The sequence below is a fragment of the Pongo pygmaeus genome, chromosome 10, assembly GCF_028885625.2.
Source record: "Pongo pygmaeus isolate AG05252 chromosome 10, NHGRI_mPonPyg2-v2.0_pri, whole genome shotgun sequence".
NCBI lineage: Eukaryota > Metazoa > Chordata > Mammalia > Primates > Hominidae > Pongo > Pongo pygmaeus.
Window position 1 is genome coordinate 700,412 of NC_072383.2, and position 19,706 is coordinate 720,117.

At 44.0% G+C, this 19,706-nt stretch overlaps 1 long non-coding RNA gene across 1 annotated transcript in view; it reads right to left on the reverse strand.

Annotated features, from left to right (window-relative positions):
- Positions 1-300: 300 nt before the first annotated feature.
- The window catches only part of LOC134737653 (uncharacterized), a 44,085-nt gene continuing 24,679 nt past the window's right edge, over positions 301-19,706 (reverse strand). Inside the window, exons 2-4 of the long non-coding RNA XR_010122763.1 lie at positions 12,203-12,421; positions 10,009-10,152; positions 301-2,691 (exon numbers count right to left, since the gene is read on the reverse strand). This is a non-coding gene — a long non-coding RNA (uncharacterized LOC134737653). The remainder of the gene's footprint in view (positions 2,692-10,008; positions 10,153-12,202; positions 12,422-19,706) is intronic.

The window sequence follows — 19,706 nt, forward strand, 5'->3', positions numbered from 1 at the left end:
GGACAGAAAAGACAGCAGCCAAGTCTTTAAGACTGGATGGGGACATAGGAATGGAGTTCTGAGTAGAGGACGGAAATCAGAGCTTAGAGTCTCAAGAAAACCACAACAAACCCTCCAATGGAGGTACCAGTTCAACCACCACTTCATTTTACAAATGAGAGAAGTAGTTCAGTGTCAAGGTGGGGCTAGAGACTTACGAGATGAGTTTCCTGGCTATCCCTTTAATCACACAGATGTGTACATTTGAGAGTGTGTGTGTGTGTGAGAGAGAGAGAGAGAGAAACTAATACAGGAATAGTTGCTTTCAGAATACTTTATGCTTTCAGAGTACTTTGTACATATTTTATTTGATTTGATCTTCACAATGATCCAGTGGCAATTTATAGATGAGGAAACTAAAACCAAAGTGTCCTGTCCAGGATCACACAGCTGGTGATGGAGTCAGGACTCAATTTGAGATTTCTTCCTTCCAATTCTTTCTTTTTTAACACAGATCCCCTCAATCCTCAATACATGCACACACACACATACACGTCATTATTGCTACCTGTACGGTGGAGTTCAACATGTTGTTGATAATAACTCACCATCACCTAAGGAGACAGACCTAGCCTTAACTCCTGGTCCTGCTATTTACTAGGTGTGTGTGTGTGTGTGTGTGTGTGTGTTTAAATAGACTTTGTTTTTCAGAGCTGTTTTAGGTTCTCAGCAAAATCAATCAGAAAGTACAGAGAGTTCTCCTCTATCACCCCAACTCATGGCCTCCCCCATTGTCAACATCCCACACCAGAGTGGTACATTTGTTGCAATCATTGAACCTACATTGACACATCATTATCACCCAAAGTCCACAGTTTACATTAGAGTTCACTCTTGGCATGGTACATTCTGGGGGTGTTGACTAGCTGTGTTTTTGAGCAACTTACTTTGCTTCCTTTCTGCCTGTGAAGATGGGATCATAGTGCCTACTTTAGAAAGATCACTATGAGAACTAAATTAAATCAGATCATGCATATCAAGCAAATTACCTGCCTGGCACAGGGTAAAAGAACCTCGTAAATGGAGTTGATGTTAATATTCATGCCAATCCCTTCAGTATGAGCCCGGCTGTGTAACTGCTGAATTTTCCCCTTGTTCTCTTTGATCTCAGCCCAGAACCTCTTGTTCACGCCTGGATGACTCGGCCAGAGATGATTTCTAGAAGTTCCTTAAAGATATTAGTCTGTGGGCTGGGCATGGTGGCTCACACCTGTAATCCCAGCACTTTGGGAGGCCAAGGCGGGTGGATCACCTGAGGTCAGGAGTTCAAGACCAGCCTGACCAACATGGTGAAACCCCGTGTCTACTAAAAATACAAAAATTAGCTGGGCATGGTGGCGGGCGCCTGTCATCTCAGCTACTCAGGAGGCTGAGGTGAGAGAATCGCTTGAACCCAGGAAGCAGAGGTTGCAGTGAGCCGAGATTGTGCCATTGCACTCCAGCCTGGGCAACAAGAGCGAAACTCCGTCTCAAGGAAAAAAAAACAGGTATTAGCCTCTGAAGATTTACTGTGCTGCTGAGAGGAACTTAAAGTTTGGTTCTTGGGGAAAGAGCTGTTAGGTAAGCAGGGATGAAATAGACAGAGGTTCACAGAACGAACCCTTATGGTGGGCCGTGGGACAAAAAAAGTTTCCAATTTGGACCCCTCACCGAGAGAAACAGAAGGGGAAGAGAAAGTACAGAAGGGAAAAATCAAAGTGTGGGGGCGAGCTGCTGCTTTTAGCCATGGTGAAGGTGAAATCAAGAAACTTCAGTGGGGTTTGTCAAAGAAGACCTTCAATACTATGAACTATGGAATATGCAAAATGAGAACTATCTTGTGCATTTCTATCCCCTTCTCCTTCATACTGTTTACCTTCAGGTGCCTACACAGGGTAGCTGGGGGAAATTAAAAGGAGCAGAGCTTCCAGCATTTTTTCTTTTGTGAACAACCCTGGTAAAAAGATTTTGTGCCAACGGTTCTTGGTTGCTCCTCTGACAACCAGTTCCTTCCCCTGCTGTTCTTACAGCATTCAGAGTCTGCACAACAGTACTGACATCACTGTTTCATATGCAACTGTAAGTACCCATCTGTAAGCCTTTTGAGAACAGGGACTGTGGCTTCTACTTCTGAAACTCCCATAGCAGTGAGCCCCTGCAGATAAGCACAAACTAACTGATACCGGGCGTCTGAGGGGGGCCCCCTTCTGCATAGTGTAGTGCTAGGTCCCCAAGTCAAGTCAGATGCCAACGAGATTCTTGTTAGAAAAGCTGTGGGTAACTCAGACCCAAGAGAGTGGGGTGCAAAAATGGAAATGCAGTTTCCTGAACATTGTCATAATGTGACATCGATTGCTGTGTGATCTTACGTGAGTCATTTCCTTCCCATCTGTTACCTTGGTTTCACTCATCTGCAGAATGAGAACAATTTTGTAAAGGCACATGCATATATTCACTTTTTTTCCTGATTAGAAAAGCAATATATATTTCTTGTAGAAAATATAGAATATACAGAAGACTGTGTGAGAAATAAAAGTCCCCACTTAAAACCACCCGGAGGCCAGACACAGTGGTTCACGCCTGTAATCCCAGCACTTTAGGAGGTCGAGGTGGGTGGATCACTTGAGTCCAGGAGTTCCAGACCAGCCTGGGCAACATGGCACAATCCTGTCTCTACAAAAAATATAAAAATTAGCTAGATGTGGTGGCACATGCCTAGTCCCAGCTACTTGGGAGGCAGAGCTGCAGTGAGCCAAGCTTGTGCCACTGCACTACAGCCTGGGCGACAGAGCGAACCCCCGTCCCCCCGCCCCAGAAAAACAAAAAAGGAAAAAGAAAATCATCCAGAGATTAAACATTGTTTACATTTTGGTTTACTGCTTTTTGTTTTTATTTATTTCTATTAAACATTTGATGTAGGCCGGGCATGGTGGCTCACACCTATAATCCCAGCACTTTGGGAGGCCGAGGTGGGTGGATCATTTGAGGTCAGGAATTCGAGACCAGCCTGGCCAACATGGTGAAACCCTGCCTGTACTAAAAACACAAAAATTAGCCGGGTGTGATGGTGGGCGCCTATAGTCCCAGCCACTCGGGAGGCTGAGACGGGAGAATCGCTTGAACCCAGGAAGTGGAGGTTGCAGTGAACCAAGATCATGCCACTGCACTCCAGCCACAGTGACAGAGCAAGACTCTCTAAAAATAAAAATAAAAATAAAAAATAGAAAATAGAAAAAATTGATGTAATTGGTTTATTGCTTTTTAATCTTTTCTCTGTGTGTGTGCCGTGTGTGTGTCATTTGCGGAGTCCAGTGCAAAATGAAAACCTAGGCCCCTTGTTCCCAAGTTATGAAGAACTTCAAGAAGGCAACAGCAGAGCATTGAACCCAGTCTGGAGTCCTGTTTGCGTGGTCACGTGCCCATGAAGCGGGCTCTTTGTATTCCCTACTCAGAATAATAAGATCATTTATTGAGGGTTCTCTGTGTGTCAAGTATTTCATTTAATTAGTTATAATTTAATTCAGCTTCTCTGATATAAATACAGTTCTTCCCCCTCCCCATTTTTGCAAATAAAACAACTGGGGATCAGAAAGTTTAAGTAGCTTGCCCAAGTTCATACAGCCAGTCGGGGCAGAGACAATATTCACACCTGAGTCTTTCTGGCTTCAGGTCTGTGCTTCTTCCATTGCAGCACATTCCCTCTCATATTAACCTTTTTTTTTGAAACGGAGTCTCGCTTTGTCACCCAGGCTGGACTGCAGTGGTGCGATCTCGGCTCACTGCAAGCTCCGCCTCCCGGGTTCACACCATTCTCCTGCCTCAGCCTCCTGAGTAGCTGGGACTACAGGCGCCCGCCACCACACCCAGCTAATTTTTTGTATTTTTAGTAGAGATGGGGTTTCACCGTGTTAGCCAGGATGGTCTCGATCTCCTGACCTCGTGATCCGCCCGCCTCGGCCTCCCAAAGTGCTGGGATTACAGGCATGAGCCACTGCGCCCAGCCGTCATATTAACTTTTATAAATTCATTTAAAAATTATTAATAAAGTTGAGATTATACTATACATAAAATCTTATATTGCATTCCTTTTCATTTTATGTCACGATTGTTTTTTCTTCCTCTGTTATTAAATAGAGGAGAAAAACTGTGGCTATTTATGAGAAAGAGTGAAGTCATAAATGACAAAGCTCTGAGAAGAATTTCATTGCAAGATTAAATTAAATACAAAACATCAATGATCCAAAGCAGGAGCATGTGGTCAGTGGAGACTTGGCAAAGGCTAGGCTGCTGTATTTAACCCACAGCCCCTGACTGATAAATAGAATATAAACATCTCACTCTCCCTGCTCTGAACATCCTCCACATTAAAGAGGATATCTTTGCAGATCCCCAACAGTCAAGAAGATTTCTGTCCCATTTTACTTTTCACAAACGTACAAGTTTCATTGTAAAATGAAAGCAATGGGTTCTTTTTCAAGCACAAATAATATTATATGGAATATAATTTTCAACCTCCTCCTTACACACACACACACACACACACTCGAATACCCTTATGGGGGTGTGCAGCCCCATCTTCCTTGGCAATCACTGAGTTACATGTAAAAAAGAGCCAGTACTGAAGGTAATATTTAAAATGTTACTATACACCACTACAGACTTTGGGAAACTGACTTAATCTCTCTAAGTCTGAGGAGCCACCTGTATAAAATAGAGCTAATAAGAGCTACCTCAGCAGAGTGAGGAAAGAACCTAACAGGCAGGCTTTTCCTGAAGCTGGGATTTCTAAGCCAAGAGTCAAGCTTAGGTTACTGTGAATTAGATTTTCTTTGTAGGCCTTAATTCCTCAATGAAAACTGCAACCATGGTTAGTGTCCCTGGGATCTAGGGCTGAGGAACTGGGGGAGAAGAGGAGTAAGGCCTATTCCTGTACCCATCTCCTTTTGCTTGTCACAGTTCTTATTTTCTAGGGAACTGTGGTTAAAAGGAAGACAGAGTACAGCTACCTTTTAGGGAGAGAAAAAAACCAAAACACAATCCTCAGCTTTCAAGGTATACGACGGAGAGAGCACCAAGGTAGCGATTTGCCCCTGAAGTCAACTGTGTCTTGGGGAATTTCAGCAGTTAAGGGACGCAAGCTTCAAGGCACAGAAAGTGAGGGCCACTGGGGCAGGAAAAAAAATCCCTCTTCATTTGGTGTTAAGTTTCCACCTATCAAAATGCATCTTTCTAGATGACTTGCTGCCCTTTGCTGGCAAGCTCTCCCAATATTGTGCAAAGAGATTTAATAAGAAATAACAGGCTGGGCATGGTGGCTCAGGCCTGTCATCCCAGCACTTTGGGAGACCAAGGCAAAAGGATCACTTGAGCCCAAGGAGTTTGCAACCAGCCTGGGCAACATAGCAAGACCCCGTCGCTACAAAAAAACAAATAAAAATAATTAGCTGAGCATGGTGGTAAATTATAGTGAGCTATGATTATGCCACTGCACTCCAACCTGGGTGACAGAGCCAGACCTTGTCTCTAAAAAAAAAAAAAAAGGCTGGGAATGGTGGCTCACGGCGCCCAGCACTTTCGGAACACTTTGGGAGGCTGAGGCGGGCAGATCACCTGAGGTCGGGAGTTTAAGACCAGCCTGACCAACATGGAGAAACCCTGTCTCTACTAAAAATACAAAAATTAACCAGGCGTGGTGGCACATGCCTATAGTCCCAGCTACTCAGAAGGCTGAGGTGGGAGAATCACTGGAACCCAGGAGTCAGAGGTTGTGGTGAGCTGAGATCGGGCCATTGCACTCCAGCCTGGGCAACAAAAGTGAAACTCTGTCTTAAAAAAAAAAAAAAGAAAGAGAAAAAGAAAAAGAGGGCCGGGTGCGGTGGCTCATGCCTGTAATCCCAGTACTTTGGGAGGCTGAGGCAGGCAGATCACGAGGTCAAGAGTTCAAGACCAGCCTGGCCAACATGGTGAAACCCCGTCTCTACTAAGAATACAAAAATTAGCCAGATGTGGTGGTGCATGCCTGTAATCCCAGCTACTCGAGAGGCTGAGGCAGGAGAATCGCTTGAACCTGGGAGGCGGAGGTTGCAGTGAGCTGAGATCACGCCATTGCACTCCAGCCTGGGCAACAGAGCAAGACTCCATCTCAAAAAAAAAAAAAAAAAAAGAAAGACAAAGAAAAATAAATTTAAAAAAATAACACGATTAGACTTTAGATACATACAGTGCCTGTCCAGTGTCCCCCCTAAATCTGTCTCCTGAGGCCCAGCAGGCACATAACCCCAGGTCACTCACAGTGAATGAGGAAGGGATGGTGATGGATGGGCCCCTGTGTTTGGAGGCTCTGGCGCTGTTCTCGCATGCACTCTTGCCACTGTGCCCCAGCCGGGAGTTTTTTTCTCTTTCTGCTCTTTACTAGCACTCCTCTGGTGCTCTTTTCTCTCTCTGTCTTTTTGTACCTTCTTCAAGAGGCTGAGGTCAAGCCCTTTTCTCATTAAGACTAAGTAACCTGCGGACAGAACCTCTGTGTTCCCCAAATGTTTTCCTATAATGTCATCACACATGGGTCACAGGACGACCCTGCATACCCCTTTATTTTACAGACCAGGCTGTGCCAACAGCCCATGGCCAAACACTAGCAAAGGACAGAGCCACGGCTTCCACGTGAGTCTTGGACATCAAATGTCCCTGTATTCTTTCCTCTGTTCCTTGCTGCCTTGCTCCCCCAGGCATACACACCTCCTATTCCAGAATACACTTGAACTTGGCCAAGCCTCCCTCTTCCCTCCTCGTCCATTCTGTTCCTCCCCTTCCATCAGCAGTTCTTCCTCTTTGTACTTTTCTGTCACAGCATTTGGCCACGTCCTCCCCCGTTTTCCACGTAAAGCTTCAGTTTTCTAGCACTTTCGACTTGACTTTGAAAAGCTTGAAAGTGGGAAAGACCCTTATGCTTTTCTGCCTTGGATTTTTCCCCACCCCGTTTACTGCTTGAGATGAACATCTACTTGAGAAACTGAGAATCCTTATCATCACAGTGGGTTACATTTTGGTTTTACTTCTCATTATGATTTTTGAATTATTAGTATAGTGTAAGTTCATTATAGAATATTTGGAGAATAGAGAAGGGAAAAACACCGTAAATAACGTCATAATCCCAACACCCTTGCACTTAGCCTATTTTAATAACGATGACGTTTTAAGAAGAAATGGACTCTCCACTTACTCCTCTAATTACCACACTATTTTTGCACTTAAGAATGTCTTTTCAGCTCATGGTACCTTTGCAAGACACTACTGTCCATTCATGAGCACAGGGCACCATTGACTGCTCAGCCTTGGTCTGTTAGAGAGTAACACAAATTCAGTTTCATTTAAGGAACTGGTCAGCTTATTTTAAACACTTCCATTGCCTGCTAGGTCAAAGAAGCCCTCTATGAGAAGGGCATTTGGACCGGCTGATCTTTGGATAAAAGTAACTGTTACTTAGGGATAGAAGGAATACATAAAATGAGTCTATATATATAGAGATTCTTGAACCCAGGATTTTGTCGCCAGCCTGGGCAACATAGCAAGACCCTGTCTCTACAAAAAATAAAAAATAAAAAATAAAAACCAAAAAAAAACTTTTTTAAATTAAAAAAATTTGAAATAAAAAAATATATAGACTCATTTTATATATTCCTTCTACCCCTAAGTAACCCCCTCCATGAACAGAGGATGTATTCTGTACTTGCCTAAATTACAACAAATGTTTGAATGGCTAGATCTGGACAAGGTTGTGTTGGGTTAAGCACAGTCCTGAGCTCAGGAGTCCAAGACCAACCTGGGCAACATGGCAAAACCTCGCCTCTACAAAAAATACAAAAATTAGCCAGGTGTGATAGTCCCAGCTACTTGGGAGGCTGAGGCAGGAGAATCGCTTGAGCCTGGGAGGTGGAGGTTGCAGTGAGTCGAGATCACCACTGTACTCCAGCCTGGGCAACAGAGTGAGGAGATCCTGTCTCAAAAACAACAACAAAAAGAATGGTTGGTGGTTGTGGTTGATGTGTAGGGGGAGGGTATACCAGAATCACCTGGAGATGGCCACATGTGTAACAGACAAAGCGTTTGATTCAAAAGGTATAAAGAGCTCCTAAAGGGCTGGGTGCAGTGGCTCATGCCTGCACTTTGCATGAGCAGTGGCTCATGCCTGCACTTTGCATGAGCAGTGGCTCATGCAGCACTTTGGGAGGCCGAGACAGGTGGATCACCTGAGGTCAGGAGTTTGAGACCAGCCTGGCCAACATGGTGAAACCCCGTCTGTACTAAAAATACAAAAATTAGCTGGGCATGATGGCAGGTGCCTGTAATCCCAGCTACTCGGGAGGCTGAGGCAGGAGAATCACTTGAACCTGGGAGGCAGAGGTTGCAGTGAGCCAAGATCGTGCCATTGCACTCCAGCCTGGGCAACAAGAGTGAAACTCCGTCTCAAAAAAAAAAAAAGGAAAAACATAAACAGCCCAGCAGATAAATGGGCAAAGAATTTGAACAGTACTGTGCAGCAGAAAAAGAAACTCAATGACCAAATATGAAAAAAGGCTCCACTCACTAGCAACCAGGGACATACAATTTAAAAACAACAATAAGATACAATTTCACACCCATGGAACTGGCCAAAAGTAAAATGTTCGACAATAGCAAATGTTGGCAAAGAGGTTTGAAAATGAGAACTCTCATGCACATCTGGCAGAAGTGTAAATGACAAGGTCATTTGTGAGAATAACTTGACAATATCTAGAAAACTTGAAAATGTCCATAGTCCGGCCGGGCACGGTGGCTCACACCTGCAATCCCAGCACTTTGGGAGGCCGAGGCGGGCAGATCACAAGGTCAGGAGTTCAAGACCAGCCTGGTCAATATGGTGAAACCCCGTCTCTACTAAAAATATGAAAATTAGCTAGGCGTGGTGGTGCTGTAGTCCCAGCTACTCGGGAGGCTGAGGCAGGAGAATGGTGTGAACCCGGGAGGCGGAGCTTCCAGTGAGCCAAGATTGCACCACTGCACTCCAGCCTGGGTGACAGAGCCAGACTCCGTCTCAAAAAAAAAAAAATTAGCCAGGCTTGGTGGCACGTGACTGTAATCCCAGCTATTGAAGAGGCTGAGGCAGGAAAATCACTTGAACCCGGGAGGCGGAGGTTGCAGTGAGCCAAGATTGCACCATTACACTCCAGCCTGGGCAACAGGGTGAGACTCCATCTCAAAAAAAAAAAAAAAAAAAATTGTAAATAGTTTGTTCATTTGTAGGAGAATAGATAAATAAATCAAAGTATATTTCTAATATGGAATTCTATATGACTGTTTAAATCAATGAACTAGATCTGCATGATTCAGCATTGATAAATCCTGAAAATTATTGACTAAAAATTGTACATTATAAAAGGATGATCCCATCAGCAAATACTTCATAAAATATGTAAATGAATACCAACTATATTACAGTGTATTTGTAGTGAAAATATAAAATAGGGTCTAGATACACATCACGTTCGTGTGGCTGCTTCTAGAGGGAGAGGGAAGTAGTTCTGGGACTGTGATAGTCATTAGGTCTCTTTAAGAATCTTTCTGGCCAGGCGCGGTGGCTCACACCTGTAATCCCAGCATTTTGGGAGGCTGAGGCGGTCGATCACAAGGTCAGGAGATAGAGACCATTCTGGCCAACATGGTGAAATACATGTCTCTATTAAAATACAAAAAAAAATTAGCCAGGCATGGTGGGGTGCGCCTGTAGTCCCAGCTAGTCGGGAGGCTGAGGCAGGGGAATCACTTGAACCCCGGAGGCGGAGGTTGCAGTGAGCCGAGGTCGCACCACTGTACTCCACCCTGGCGACAGAGCAAGGCTCCATCTCAAAAAAAAAAAAAAAAAAAAGGAATCTTCTGGATTTCCTTCCAGTACATGGCTAGGATTGTTGTATTGTCCTTACATTCTTTGAAGTTAGGCAGGACCACATGACTTACCGTGGCCAATAAATGTAGGTGAAAGTGTTACTTTGGGTGGAAGATCCAAGAACGATATGCACAATTTACCGAGCTCTTCCCTTTGCTGTAGTGATCATCAATGTTTCAGATTTCAGTGGTTCAGTCCACTTCATCCGCTGGGTCCTGGAGTGAAGACAGTGTACGACAGTTTCCAAGTGACCCACAGTGAACATGAGGCATGACTGAGAAATGGATCTCTGTTTCCTTAAGCCACTAAAATTGTGGGAGTATATGTTTGTTACTGTAGCATAGCTAGCCCATCACACTGATACAGGGACTTCAACTGTATCTGTAATGTTTCATTCCTTCTTTTTGTTTTTAAGGTCTAGAGAACATATGACTAAGTGTTAACATTTGTTCATTTTGAATGGAGAGTCCTGAGTCTTATACTACCCTCATTCTTTTTTGTTTTTTGTGAACATTTTTAAAAAGTCCCCTGGAATTGGCCGGGCATGGTGGCTCATGCCTGTAATCCCAGCACTTTGAGAGGCTGAGGTGAGCAGATTGCCTGAGGTCAGGAGATCGAGACCAGCCTGGCCAACATGGTGAAACCCCGTCTCTACTAAAAACACAAAAATTAGTCAGCTGTGGTGGCAGATGCCTGTAATCTCAGCAACTCAGGAGGCTGAGACAGGAGAATTGCTTGAACCCGGGAGGCAGAGGTTGCAGTGAGCCCAGATGGTGCCACTGCACTCCAGCCTGGGCAACAGAGTGAGACTCTGTCTCAAACAAAAACAAAAACAAAACAAAACACACAACAACAAAACACCAATTCTGATATGCATGGTCTTCATTTTAAGCCATCTCAAATCTCTTCAGAAAACAAAAGTGATAAAGTGTGAATCCTCTATCACATCATCTCCTTTTCAGGTCCTCTTCCCTGACTATGCTTCATTTCTCCTACAGCTCATCAGTCCTTAACATGGCCACTGCGCTACGTAAAAGCCTAGTGTGAGCAGGGTGAGTCTGTAACGTGGGATTGGTCCTGACCTCTCACGTTGGTATTATAAAGGAGTACTCTCTGTGGAAAGAGAGCTTTGTGTCTACTTCATATTTGTAAAACAGATGCTTCCATACTTCCTTTTCTTCCCACACAGTATTTTATATTAAATATCTAAATGAGAAACACAGAGTCAAGATCGTTCAACTGGCTCAGCAATACACCTCACCTATAAATCAAAGCGAAGGAACACTTCAGCAGTGAAAAACAGTCTGTGCCAAGAGACAGGATACTTCTCTTCTATTTGTGGGTATGCTATTGTCTTGCCATGTGACCTGGCCTCTGTGGGACTTCACGTCCTTTCTGTATAATATGACATTTCTCCTAACACTAACTTTCTATCAATACTTTCCTTTTAAAAATTAGAAGTTATTATTTTCTTGTATTATTTTAAGTCCTCAAAATTAAAAAAAAAAAAAAGAAAAATTACGAATTAAAAAAATAACTTGGCCGGGGGCAGTGGCTCATGCCTGTAATCCCAGCACTTTGGGAGGCCAAGGCGGGCGGATAACCTGAGGTCAGGAGTTCAAGACCAGCCTGACCAACAGGGAGAAAACCCGTCTCTACTAAAAATACAAAATTAGCTGGGTGTGGTGGTATGTGCTTGTAATCCCAGCTACTTGGGAGGCTGAGGCAGGAGAATTGCTTGAACACGGGAGGTGGAGGTTGCAATGAGCCAAGATTGCACCATTGCACTCCAGCCTGGGCAACAAGAGCAAAACTCCATCTCACAAATAAAATAAAATAACTTAAGAACCAAATAGAGTTGAAATATTACCCATTAGTAAGTATGTGATCAAAGGCAGGCAGTTCCCCAGGCGTGTAGCAACGAGTGATACAGGAATGAAATCTTAGTCCCTAGGGTGGGACTAGGGTGATACGGGGGTAGGATGATTTCAGACATGGGATTTGTTTTTGTTTTTGTTTTAGCATTCCAAAAGCAGCTTTCTTTTATAACAAAAAGAAATTAGAAGAGTAGCTTTCAAGACAGTATGATCAACTAAGACGCTATTTCCCAAACTAGTGCTCTGAGGAACACTATCTTTAGAGTCCCTAAGTAGGTATACTTAATGCTCACATTTGGAAAATTATGTATGCTCTATCTCTCTCGGAGAATCATCATGCATGTTATCTTATGAAAGACGGAGAAATCCTACAGAAAAAAAACCCCACCTATTTTAACTTTGTTTCATCCGGCGTTCACAAATTTATCTGTGCATGGATCACTTTTTTGCTCACTGCCATTACCACCTTCCACGTCAACATGGGGAGTGCTGCGCTAAGGCAACGTCTTGGCCTGTGAATCACAAGCCACGGACTCTTTTGTGTGTTTCTGCCAGAGCATTGCTGAGTAACCGGGTCAGCCCTCTGTTGGGGTCTTGATTTCTCCACCTGAAAAATGAGGAAGATAACACTTGTGGAAGATAACACTTGTCCACACTTAATAGAGATGAGCTAGATAACATCCATGAGGGCTTTGACCCTTTAAAGCAGGTTCTGTAGAAACAATGTTATTATCTCAACCACACAAGCATGACGGGATAATAAGTCACATCATAAGATTCTATTATACACACCCGGACCCAGCAGAGGCGCCACACTTACCTTTCTGTCCTGGTCCCTGAGGGCTTTACATAAATTTCATATACTCCAGTAAGCAAACCCACTTCATGCTGGTTCCTGTTTCAAACAGACCAAAAAAGAAAGAAAGGAAATACAGAGAAACAGACAAAGTGAAGAAATAGAGAATGCAGGAACAACAGCAATGGTTAACATTGACTGAGTACTTGCTAGGTGTTACGCATGTGCTAGGCAGTTGAAACACAGTGTTTAAATCATCCCATCCAGGGCTGGGTGCAGTGGCTTACATCTGTAATTCCAGGAGGCAGGAGGATCATTTGAGCCCAGGAGTTTGAGACCAGCCTGAGCAACATAGTGAGACCCACATCTACACACACAGACACGCAACACACACACAGACACACACACACACACACACAAATTGACCCATCTAGCCCTCATCAAAATCCTAAGGAAGACACACTTATTATGACAAAATTGGAGGTTAGAGAGTGTGGCTTGCCCAAGGACATACAGGTATTACCTGAACATGCCTGCCTGATTCCAAAGCCTGTATGACATTGTTTCCTAAGGTAGTACACATAAAATGATCTTAGGTGGTTAAAAAAAAAATTATTTTAATAGTTTTGCATTTTAATGTATATTTGAAAAAACATGATATGTATTGCAAAGCCATGGTTTCATTAAAAAATATCATAGGTGAAGGTAAGAAAATAATAAAGTCTAATTAAGAAAATAATAGTACAACTGATATGTGGACACATCAAAAATCATGAAGGTGGTGTGCTAGTGACTGAAGTTGGGGAATCATTGCAATACATCCTTCTACCTTCCAGAAACCTTTTACCTCCCGAAAAAGAGAAGGTAAGCCAAAGCCCAGTTAGATTCACCTTAACGAGCCTTTTTGTTTTGTTTTATTTTGTTTTGTTTTGACTCTCTGTCACCCAGGCTGGAGTACAGTGGCATGATCATAGCTCATTGTAGCCTTGAACTCCTGGGCTCAAGAGATCCTCCTCCCTCAGCCTCCTGAGTAGCTGGGATTACAGGCATGCACCACCATGCCTGTCAGATTCACATTAACAAGGCTTTGAGCTTGTTTCTGACTCCTCTAGGCTCAAGTGCAAGAGAGGAAATGAAGTTCAGTGAAGGCTGAAGGTTGGAAACGGTTGCTATGTTTATCTGCGGTGGGGAGGTGGGGGCAGAGAGGCATGTCTGTGATTGTGAGATCTGATTCACAGAAAATCACAGACTGACAAGCACCATCTCCTACAGAGAAGGAAACAATATCTTTAAATTCTTGGCAACCCTCTCCCTGACCTTCCAACTGTGCACAGCTGCCTGGTTCATCTTTCAGCTCTGTGGAGAAGGGGAGGGTCTTAGTTAAGACTTCTTGGTTGCAAAAGCAACCCACTCAACTAGTTCAAGTCAAGCAGAAAAAAGAAAGAAGGGCTTTTGTAGATACGGGGTTTTGTGTAGACCCACAAAAAGATGGGAGCTGGAGTGGGAGTCAGGACCCATGACTGCTGTTTGTTTTTTGGGGTCTCTCATCTCTGCTTCTCTGAGGTTCTCCTTCATTCTCTCTTTCTGAGCTTCACCAGGCATGACCATCTGGCCCTAGCCTTACATCACTTCTTTTTTTTTTTTTTTTTTTTGAGACGGAGTCTCTCTCTGTCGCCCAGGCTGGAGTCCAGTGGCGCGATCTCGGCTCACTGCAAGCTCTGCCTCCCGGGTTCACGCCATTCTCCTGTCTCAGCCTCCTGAGTAGCTGGGACTACAGGCACCCGCCACCACGCCTGGCTAATTTTTGTATTTTTAGTAGAGACAGGGTTTCACCGTGGTAGCCAGGATGGTCTCAATCTCCTGACCTCGTTATCCGCCTGCCTCGGCCTCCCAAAGTGCTGGGATTACAGGCATGAACCACCGCTCCCGGCCATCACTTCACAATTCTAGCCCCTACCGGACAAGGCCCAGTGCTTCTGAGCCTCAAGTCTAAGCTGCCATTAGCAAATCAGATTGGCCCAGCTAGAGTCAGGAGTTCATTGCTGCACAGTGCATTATAGCTAGGGTAGGTCACGGTGTAAATAATTAACAGGCTCTTCTGAAATCCAGCATCCTCACACTCAGTAAGTCCTGTGATTTCTAATAGGCAAGAGCTGCGTCAACTTCCCTGATACTGTGGCCAGTATAGTCCCAGCTTTCCTGCTCTTTCAGTACAGCAAGTTGTGTTTTGACATTTGAAATAAAGCATTGGGTTTCTTGCATCAGTAACAATGCTTCTTTCATTCTACCGACTCTGGTCACCTTGAGTCTTGAAGACGATTGATACTTACTTACAGGGCGATAAACATGTAATCATTTGGCATAGAGAAAAAGGGTTAAGAAGCTGTGCTATCAGTAATGGTTATAGAGTACCCGCTGGCACCGTGTAGGGGGTCTCTGGGAACAGCTGAAGTGATGATGTTGATTATGATGCTAAAGATGATGGTAACAGCAATAAAAGAATTGAGAAGGATGGGTCTTCTCAAAAAACATAAGAATACAGATAGAGAAAAGGAGCACAAATAATAGATCTCCATGTAGTGAAAATAATCTTGAGCTAAGGACTCAAAGACTTGGGTTCTAGGCTTGTCTCTGTCCCTTAACTCCTTGAGTTAAGATTGTTCACGTAGTGATCTTAGACTAATCATTTGGCTAGTTGTGGTCCATATCTATAAAAACTGAAATGACTTTCTAAGCCAGAAATTTCTGGGATCCTACAGTCTATAATTCTGTGCGTGGGGGATAAAGTGGATCTTTGAATAAATGAGGTGATTAGAGCCAGGTGAGGATTAGCAAGGTCTGATTTCTTAGGGGATGAATCTTCAAGAGAGATTCAAAAGGCGTGAGGACAGCCTTTGGTGTGCAAACGCAAAAGTATCTGAGAAAATCTCATTCAAGCCAGTCGCAGTGGCTCAGGCCTGTAATCCCAGCACTTTGGGAGGCCGAGGTGGGTGGATCATAAGGTCAGGAGTTCGAGACCAGCCTGACAAACACGGTGAAACTATACTAAAAATACAAAAATTAGCCAGGCATGGTGGTGCGCACCTGTAATCCCAGCTACCCAGGAGGCTGAGGCAGAAAAACTGCTTGAACCCAGGAGGCGGAGGTTGCAGTGAGCCGAGATCACACCACTGCACTCCAGCCTGGGCAACAGAGTGAGACTCTGTCTCAAAAAAAAAAAAAAAGAAAGAAAACCTCATTCAATTTTAAAAGTATATTTTGCCAAGGTTAAGAATGCACCCGTGACACAGTCTTACCCCAGGTGGTTAGGATACAGCTTGCTTTTATACATTTTAGGGAGATATGAGACCTCAATCAATACATGTAAGATTTACATCGGTTTGATCTGGAAGGGTGGGACATCTCAAAACGGGGGGCTTCCAGGTTATAGGTAGATTTTAACATTTTCTGATTGGCAATTGGTTGAAGAGTTATTATCAATAGAAAGAAAAGTCTAGGTTACAATAAGGGGTTGTGGAGACCAAGACTTTATCGTGCAGATGAAGCCTCCAAGTAGCAGGCTTTGGAGAGAATAGATTACAAATGTTTCTTTTTAGACTAACAAGACTTAAAGTCTGTGTTAATGTTAATGCTGGTCAGCTTTTCGTGAATTCCAAAAGGGAGGAATATATATGAGGAATGTCAGACCCCTGCTTCCCATCATGGCCTGAACTACTTTTTCAGGTTAACTTTGGAATACACTTGGCCAAGAGGAGGGATCCATTCAGATGATTGGAGGGGGCCTTAGAATTTTATTTTTGATTTACAGGTGGAAGGGAAAAGGCAAGGTCTGGGGTAGAAGAGAGGGCCCAAGATAATGGCTTGAGAGTATGCTGATCTAAAGGGAAAAAACTGAAAATGTAAGCAGAGAGTTAATTTGGGCCAAGTTTAAGCACTGCAACTTGGAAGCATAGATTCAAGTTGCCTTGAATGTATGCTCTGATTAGCAGCAGTTACAAGAAAGTTTTTAAGGGAAAAGAATAGACGAGTTCCTAAGTTGTTTACCAAGAAATTACATTAAAATGACATAAAATATTCATTGGCTATACATTTTTCTTTGTTATCAAAAATTCCAGGAACATGAAGACAATGGGTGAAGCAGCTAGTCTGAAAACTACAGGGAAGAAAAGAAAGAACAGGCCAGGTGCAGTGGCTCACGCCTGTAATCCCAGCACTTTGGGAGGCCGAGGCAGGCGGATCATGAGGTCAGGAGATCAAGACCATCCTGGCTAACACGGTGAAACCTCGTCTCTACTAAAAAATAGAAAAAATTAGCCGGATGTGGTGGCGGGCGCCTGTAGTCCCAGCTACTCGGGAGGCTGAGGAGGGAGAATGGCGTGAACCCGGGAGGTGGAGCTTGCAGTGAGCCGAGATCGCACCACTGCACTCCAGCCTGGGCGAGAGTGAGATTCCGTCTCAAAAAAAAAAAGAAAGAAAGAAAAGAAAGAACAAAATGTCTTCAAATAATTGCCCCTGGGTATGGGTGGGGGCATATGCATGTGATTGAAGTCCCATACTCATTTCTCTCTGGGCCAGATACATTTTGCATACCTCACAAAGCTCTGACTGCTCTGAGCTATTTTTCTTTTTCATTTCTCCCTTTTGATCAGAATTTTTCTCTTCTAAAAGTATTGATGATCAGCCGGCACAGTGGCTCATGCCCTGTAATCCCAGCACTTTGGGAGGCGGAGGCAGGTGGACCACCTGAGGTCGGGAGATCAAGACGATCCTGGCTAAGATAGTGAAACCCTGTGTCTACTAAAAATTGAAAAAAGTAGCCAGGTGTGGTGGCGTATGCCTGTAATCCCAGCTACTCGGGAGGCTAAGGCAGGAGATTCGCTTGAACCCGGGAGGCAGAAGTTGCGGTGAGCAGAGATGGTGCCATTGTTGTCCAGCCTGGGTAACAAGAGCGAAACTCCATCTCAAAGAAAAGAAAAAAAAAGTATTGATGATCAACATTTTAGATGTCTGTCCCACATTACCATGAAGCACATCGAAGGGAAAGAGGAAACAGGTACTATGGCTCAAGAACATGGAGAAGTCTCAAGTCCAAATTGATTGGCAGCACAAAGGTGAGGCAGGAGAACAGGGAATTAGGGTAGCCAAGGGTTGGGGCATAAGCAAAGGAACAGCAGGTGCAGCCAGTTCTCATAAGCAAGAGAACAGCAGGTGCAGCCAGTTCTCATAAGCAAGAGAACAGCAAGTGCAGCCAGTTCTAGGCAAGACTGTGCAGCCTACAGGCCACATCTTCACCTCTGTGGTAACAAGACAGAAGTTTCCACTTCAGTTTCTGAGTGACTGCAGGCCAAGCCTCCACTTCAGCCTCAGATTGGTCTCAGGCCAATCCTTCATAGGGTGTAACCAATTGGAGGCCTCTAAAGGGCACCTGGGGTGTTACCAAGTTCTTTCAGCTTAATAAAATCCCTAACTGAGGCATCTCTTTAGCTGCTTGCTCACACCTGCTTTTACTCTGAGTTGTACTTTTGCTTCTTCAATAAATCTGTGCCTTTGTTACTCCGTTCTTTTGTTGTTTTGTTTGTGCATTTTGTTTAATTCTTTGTTCGAAACCCCGAGAACCTGGACAACTCACAGTCAAGACCTTCCGTCCAGTAACAAAGGAACAGACCTCAGTCATGTCATCTGCTTACAAAGGAGCCACGGTATGTTGAATCACTTCTTTTTTCTTTTTTCTTTTTATTATTTTATTATTTATTTATTTATTTATTTTTGAGATGGAGTTTCACTCTTGTTGCCCAGGCTGGAGTGCAATGGTGCGATCTCAGTTCACCGCAACCTCTACCTCTCAGATTCAATCAATTCTCCTGCCTCAGCCTCCCGAGTAGCTGGGATTACAGACAAGTGCCACCACACCCAGTGAGCTTTTTGTATTTTTAGTAGAGACGGGGTTTCACCGACCTCAGGTGATCCACCCACCTCGGCCTCCCAAAATGCTGGGATTACAGGTGTGAGCCACCGTGCCCACCCCTGTTGAATCATTTCTAACCATCTAGCTATCATGATTAGTTTTTTTGTTGTTGGCTTTTGTGAAAGGAAAATAAACCTCAGGACCCCAAAGTCACTAGTCCAAAGGGAAGAATCAAGCTGGGAACTGCATCCAGCAAACATGACCCCCATTCTATTCCTAAATAAGATAGCTACAAAGATAAAAAAAAATTACATACATCCGTCACAATTTGCCCAAAGGGAAATTCCTTGTGGACAAAGGAGAGCCAGAACTCAGTCATCTCTCTGTTCACGTGAGACAAAAGCATGCATATCTAATTACTTCCTTTGTCCTATTGTCTCACTAAGCTAGACTAAGGCATAAGTGACTATTCCTGTAAAATGTATATTCAGTGAAAGGCTAATCAGAAACTCAAAAGAATGCAACCCAGCCTGTAATCTCAGCACTTTGGGAGGCCGAGGCGGGTGGGATGACCTGAGATTAGGAGTTCGAGACCAGCCTGGCCAACATGGTGAAACCTTGTCTCTACCAGAAATACAAAAATTAGCTGGGCGTGGTGGCGCACACCTGTAATCCCAGCTACTCAGGAGGCTGAGGCAAAAGAATCGCTTGAGCTCAGGAGGTAGAGGTTGCAGTGAGCTGAGATCTCACCACTGCATTTCAGCCTGGGAGACAGAGTGAGACTGTCTCAAAAAAATAAAAATAAAATAAAAGAAAGAATGCAACTGTTTGTCTCTTCTCTACCTAGGACCTGGAAGCCTGCTTTGAGTTGTCCTGACTTTCAGACCAAACCAATGTACATCTTACATATATTGATTGATGTCTCACATTTCCCTAAAATGTATAAAACCAGGCTATATCCCAAACACCTCAGGCACATGTGTCACAGGTATGTCCTTAACCTTGGCAAAATAAACTTTCTAAATTGATTGAGACTTGTCTCAGGTACTTTTTGATTCACATTTTAGACATTTAGAAACATAAGACATAATCAATTTAAGAATTAAAAATATTACGCAATCAGCCAGGCACGGTGGCTCACGCCTGTAATCCCAGCAGTTTGGGAGGCCGAGCAGGCAGATCACGAGGTCA